Genomic DNA, 6,715 nt, shown 5'->3' on the forward strand with positions numbered 1-6,715 from the left:
TGGGCTTTAGGCAAAGAGATGTCAAAACCATACTTGCATTTTGAACAGACCATTCCATTTGCAGTGCAGAGAACAGACCAGAGGGCAGGCAGCAAGAGTGGGTGCAGAAGTTGAGTAGGAAGCTCCTGTTGCAGTCCAGGCAGAGCATGGTGGGAGATAAGACAGTGGTGGTGGTGGACATGGAGAGAAATGACAGGCCGGAAGCACGCGTAAAAGGCAAGATATTCGGGCCTCGGTTTCGAGAGAGGAGTCCCAGGTTTCTGGCTTGTGGAACCGGCGGGGTGCCATCCACTTGAGAGAGAGGCCACGGGAAGAGGGCCAAGCTTGGCACTGATGTGTCCTCAGCTGGGTTGCCTCTGAGCATCCAGGTGAAGCTACTAGGTGGGCCCTGGAGCTCAGAGAAGTTAGAGGCGATTGGAATTTCATGGTAACTGGAACCAAAGCTGAGATGGCCAAGGCAAGGGCGTGAGGAAAGAAGAGGGTCCAGCCCTGAGGCATTTCGGTATTCAAAACAGCCAAGTAGAGCAGGCTACGCTTGGCAAGGACCTTTGAAAGAGCAGCTTGAGAGGTAGGAGGAAAATCGGGTGAATTGGCACTTGAAAACGAAGGGGGGCGTGTTTCAAGGAGTGACACGAGATCGTGCCAATACTGCTGTTCTGAGTGCGAGTTACCAGCAGATGCTGTAGGAGCTATTGCGATCGCTCCCAAATGGGAAGATCGGGAAAGGCTGCATTTGAACTGTAACTGATCCATAAAGGACAGATCAGATTTCAAAAGGTAGAAATTAGGGACGAGGATATAGCAGAAACAGGGAGATGTCACGAAAGATACAAATATGAGGAAGCGAGGTTAGGAAAACAGTTATACTCTGGTTTGGTTAAAGCGTCGACTGTGTGAGCAGAGAAATGGGAGATGAAGCTGAAAAGGTAAGTTGTGGCCGAACTAAGGAAAATTTTGACTCCCGGGCTGAGAAGTTTTCATTTTGTTCCCTAGTGAGCCATTGACGGGTCCTAGGTAGGAAGATGGACCCGCCTCTCAACCTCACCTCCTGGGTTGACCCAGTCAGCCTGGCCAACTGAAAGCACTTTATTGTCACCCCACAAGATCCTCCACACTCCCCCATTGATTTACTTATTTTTAAGTCATCTCTACACCCAATGGAGGGCTCAAACTCACCACCCCAACATCAAGAGTCACATGCTCTTCTGACTGAGCCAGCGGTATTCAAAGGAAAGGGAGGTTTGAGGTGATAACTTTAGGAGGTGATGGCAGAAGTGTTTTTAAGAAAGATGGAAGCACGGGGCGCCTGGGTGGCTCAGTCGTTAAGTGTCTGCCTTCAGCTCAGGTCATGATCCCAGGGTCCTGGGATCGAGCCCCGCATCAGGCTCCTTGCTCCGCGGGAAGCCTGCTTCTCCCTCTCCCGCTCCCCCTGCTTGTGTTCCCTCTCTCGCTGTGTCTCTCTCTGTCAAATAAATAAAATCTTTAAAAAAAAAAAAAAGATGGAAGCATGCTTCAGAGCTAAAACAAAGTCAGAGGAGGTAGAGATTGAAGTATGGCAGAAAGAGGAGGAAGGCTGTAGCACATTGCTTGAGATGCGGATCCATTCATTCCTCCCACAAATTCTTATTCCACGTCCACCCTGTTGAAAGGCACGAGGGCTACAGGCCAGGGACACGTCTGCCCTCTGGGAGCTCGCAATCCTGCGGGGCAACTGGCACGGAACCAGTGGGAGGCAAGACCCAAAAGGTGCATGAAAAGGAGGACACAGCAAAGGAGCTAGTACGTTCAAGGAGGTCAGGAGAAGCTCCCATGAGCAAACGACATTTAAGCTGAAACCTAAAGAATAAGTAAAAGTTGGCATGGGGGGGAGCACCTGGGTGGCTCAGTCAGTTAAGCACCTGACTTCGGCTCAGGTCATGATCTCAGGTCCTGAGATGGAGCCCCACGTCAGGTTCTGCACTCAACGCAGAGTCTGCTTGTCCCTCTACCTCTAAATTTTAAAAAAATTTAAAATTTAAAAAAATTAAAATTTAAAAAATTTTAAATTAAATTAAATTTAAATTTTAAATTTTAATTTTTAAAAAAAATTTAAATTTTTCTAAAATTAAAAAAAAAATCTTTAAAAAAAGTTGGCAGTGGGGGAGGGAAAAGGGGAAAATACTCCAGGCAAAGCTAATGGCAGTGAGAGAAACTTTGGAACATTGATCATGACAGATGCTTGTGCTGACAGAGGGTGGCCAAAGTGAGTGCCAAATCATAGAAGGTCTTGAGTGCCATTGGAAGGATTGGAGGCTTTATGGTAGGGATCGTAAGCAGGGATATGATGTGGCACTAGCTATTACCTCTCATCTAAACAGCCTCGATAGGCTTCCCGATCTCCCACCTACCCAGCTCTGCCCCCTGCCAAACCATTCTCATTCTGCCGCTAGAGTAACCACCATTCCTAAAGTTACGTCTGCTCTTGTTACCCTCCCTTAAAACCTTCCAATGGCTTCCTATTGCTTTTGTTAAATTGAGGTGAAATTCACATAAAATTAACCATTTAGTGCATATTGGACATTCACACTGTCATGCAACCACCCCCTCTATCTGGTTCCCAAACATTTTCATCTCCCCAGAAGAAAACCTCTTATTAGCAGTCACTCCCTACTCATTCCTCTCCCCAGCCCCTCAGATCTGTTTCTGTCTCTATGCAACACTATATGACAGATGGCATTATAAGCCAGTGAGGAAATTATGGGATATCTAAACACTCAAAAAGTTAATTTTTATGGATACATATATATTTAGGTGTATACAGAAACAAAATTTATGGTAGTAGTTCCTTCTAGGGAAAGCGGGGGCGGGGGGGTGCCCTGAGGACAGGGAACAAAGGAAATTTCATTTTTATCTGGACCGTTTTCTTTTGACAGGGTTTGGGACATGCTGATACTCAATATGGCACTTTGGCACACTGAATATCTGAAGCTGAGGGAAACTGAGAAATGGCATGTACAGGAAGGACTTTCTGACCTTCCTCTGAAGCAGGTCATGTGAGAGGTACCCTCCTTATCCTGGAGGAAAGGAATACCCTTATCTCCAGGTGAGGATGCTGAGAAAAATCTGAACAGGCCATCCCTGCTGTTTACCCAAGTTTGCTCACACTTTCCTTCATCCGGTCACATTTTTCCATGACTCTCCACTCGTCATCAAACCTAGCATAAAAACACTCAGGTTTGGGGCACCTGGATGACTCAGTCGGTTAAGCATCTGACTCTTGGTTTTGGCTCAGGTCATGATTTCAGGGTCATGGGATCGAGCCCCGCGTCAGGCTCTGTGCTCAGCGAGGAGTCTGCTTGTCCTTCTCCCTCTGTTCTGCCCCCCACTTGTGCTCTCTCTCTCTCAAATAAAAAAAAATAATAATAATAAAACCACTCAGGTTTAACTGCTTCTTTAGGTCTTCCCTCATCAAGAACATAGACGGTAGAGGGAAAAAGACCTTTTCCTCCCTTGCAGTTTCTGACAACCACAAAGGGATGGCTGAGATACCTCACTTGCTCCAGAGCAAGTAGATGTGGTGAAATCATTTACTAAAAGTAGAACGGGATTGAACGGCAAGTTTGTGGCAGACTTTAGGAAGTTTGGGGGGAAATGCTGTAGTTAATATGACAGCAAGGTCACAGAATGGATGTAAGAACTTCCAGTCTGCAGTAGGAGCCCAGTGCCATTAGAAAGCATGCATTTATGGAAGAGTGATGGCACCATTCTTTGTTTTTCAGCAGCGATGTTTAGAATCTCTGCAGCCAGGCTGGAGAAAAGACACAGCTTGGTTTCGCAAGGGATGGAGATTGGCCAAAAGGGCAAAGAGAAAACTCACTTAAGTGAGAACCGAAATGATGGGTCATGATATCCAAGCTATTTGGGAAAGGAAGAGAAGCCAGAGAGCTGCTGGTTAGAGCCAGAAAGACCCTACAGGCTGGAATGAGGATGAAAAGTGTATTTGTAGAACTGGAGGAATGTGAACCATTCCCAATAAAATGAAGGAGCAAGAGAGGTGACAAAATCAGTTCCGGGTAGGAGAGAGGAATTTCAGAGTTTGACACCTCCCGCCCCGGCAAAGGGCTTTTCTTTAATGCTGAGACTGGTAGAACAGGTGTTAGCTGCTCAGTTTTAGCCAGACCTTGGGACAGAATGATTGTGAGGGGTGGTGGGGCGGGGGGTAGGAAACACCCCTTAGCAACTGTTAAAAAAAAAAGAAGTGCCCTTTGGGTCTGGTGTCAATCTAAATGTGCCATTTTCCAGGCAGTCTTTACAAAGGTCTGGGGAACTTACAAGGGAACAAAACAAAAACCAAAGGACTAACCATGCGAAAGCTCCAGCTACGGACAGGCGCTCAGTTTCTCGGGGGTCCCAGAAAAACCCTGCACCGGCAAAGGGCAGAGCCGAGGGGGGATTTGGGCTCTCACAGAGCCACAGCCTTGGAGGCAACCACCGCCCGAGGGGACGTGGATTCCTGGAACTGAGTAGATTCCCCTGTCCTGTTAGGAAAGGGTCATCGAGGGGCGCCTGGGTGGCTCAGTTGGTTAAGCGACTGCCTTCGGCTCAGGTCATGATCCTGGAGTCCCGGGATCGAGTCCCGCATCAGGCTCCCTGCTCAGCAGGGAGTCTGCTTCTCCCTCTGACCCTCCCCCCTCTCATGTGCTCTCTCTCTCTCTCTCTCTCTCTCTCTCTCTCACTCTCTCACTCTCTCAAATAAATGAATAAAAAAAACTTTTTAAAAAAAAAAAAAAAAAAGGAAAGGGTCATCGAATTGGATTCCGCAGGTCTGCAAGGAGAGGACCAAGGGCGGGAACCTCACCACACGCTCTTCCCACCCAGACCCGAAGCCTCCAGGCGGGGAGGGGGCAACCTAGCCCGGTTGCCTAGCAACCGGCTCCCTCCGCCTGCTCTCGCGGGAGTGGTCCGCAGTGACGCGAGACGCGCGCGGTGCATGGCGGGACCACGCGGCTTTCCCCCTCGCTAGGGGGCCGGCTGGCTAGGGAGGCGGGGGACGAATCCTCGCGGCCCAGGCTGGAGTACGACGGGGCCTCCTGGGCCACAGCCGCCTGGGCTGGCCGCTTGCTGGGGACGCGGCTGGGCCACTGCCTGGAGGTGCGCAATCAGGTAAGCCGCTTCCACGCGCTCCGGCTGGCTGGGCCTCGCGCGGCCCTGAGGCTCGCTTCTGGGCCGGCCCCCCGCCCTTCCCACCCTGGTGAGGCGCGCCTGGGTCCGCGGGGCACGTCATAATGGAAAGGCAGTTTGGCGCGTAGTAGGTCCGCAGCGTTTGCTGTTTAGCAGTCACTCCAGCATTGGTTCCTATGCCCGCGTGGGTTCCACGAGGCCACTTCTGTCTGCTGCTCCTTTCCTGGTTTCTGCTCCTCGACTCAGCACTATGTCTCTCTCCAGGGCTCTCTTCTTGGCGCTCTTTTAACAGGTGGTGGTCAGTTGTCCCATCTCCCCAGTTACCAAGATTGTGTTTACATGGCTCCTAAATGCTCTCCTCAAACAGGACGTCTCTTGGAAAGCTCTGGGACTGCATTTCATCTCTTTGTAGGGCAGCTTTATGTGCCTTTATCCGTATCTCAGACTCTGCCTAAATCTGAACTTGCGATACTCGCTTCCTCTCCCAATCTCCCGCTTCCTGTGTGTTCACCAACCAAATTCACAAACAGCCACTAAGGCACGAAGCTGTCAGATTTGACTCTCCACCACCATCATTCTGTGAGGTGACAGGCCCTCTACAGCTGTCCCCCTCCTTCTGCTCTTTGCCTTCCTACTGCTCTCCCACGCGTCTTTCAGGCTTGTTCCGTTTCTTCATTTAGTCTTCTCCTCTTCAGACTAGATAATTTCAAAGGACCTATCTTCGAGTTTGCTGATCTCTTCTTTTACTTCTCGAATCTGCTGCTGAACCCCTCTAATGAGTTTTTAATTTAATGGACTTTTCAGTCCAGAATTTCTTTTTGGTTCCTTTCCATAATTCTTTCTTTCCATAGATAGTCTCATTTTTTTTCATCTGTTTTCCTGATCTCCTTTAGTTCTTTGTCCGTGGTTTCCTGAGCTCACTGAGCACATTTATGATGGTTGGCTTAAAGTTTACCTGTAGGAAGTGCGATGTCTGGGCTTCCTTGGCAATGGTTTCTGTCAGATTCTTTTTTTCCTGTGAATGGTCCATCCTTTGCTGTTTGTGCATTTTATAATTTTTTGTTGAGAATTGTACATTCAGAATGTCTCCAGAGGTGATTTTCTCAGTCATCAGGAATTGCTAATGTTTTGCTTGTTGAGGGCTGGAATTGTGTGTTACCTTTCCAACCTCTATATTTTGCAAATATACCTATTTGCAAAATGTGTATGCTTTGTTTTTGTATAACCACTGAAGTTTCTGTTTCATTTTCTCTACAGTCAGTAAGTAACCTGACATAGATTTCCTTAAATGCCTGACTCTAAATTGGGAAGCAGGGGAAGGGGATTCTGTCTCTTCAAATCTGGTAGATGCCCCCAAGGGAAGCTGTTGCTGCTGGGGGAGTCAAATCCACCACAAGCATCTGTGCTGGTCCTCAGGGATCCATCAGACTGTCCTAAATGCATAACCCTAAATTTATGGAGGACAAGGTTTCCACTGCCTGCCCTGGCATCAGCCAGCTTCTTCAGGAATGCAGGCTGCTGTCCATACAGCTGCAGCATGTCTGTCTGAGGAATG

This window comes from Phoca vitulina, unplaced genomic scaffold, assembly GCF_004348235.1.
Source record: "Phoca vitulina isolate PV1807 unplaced genomic scaffold, GSC_HSeal_1.0 scaffold45, whole genome shotgun sequence".
In the NCBI taxonomy this organism is placed as follows: domain Eukaryota; kingdom Metazoa; phylum Chordata; class Mammalia; order Carnivora; family Phocidae; genus Phoca; species Phoca vitulina.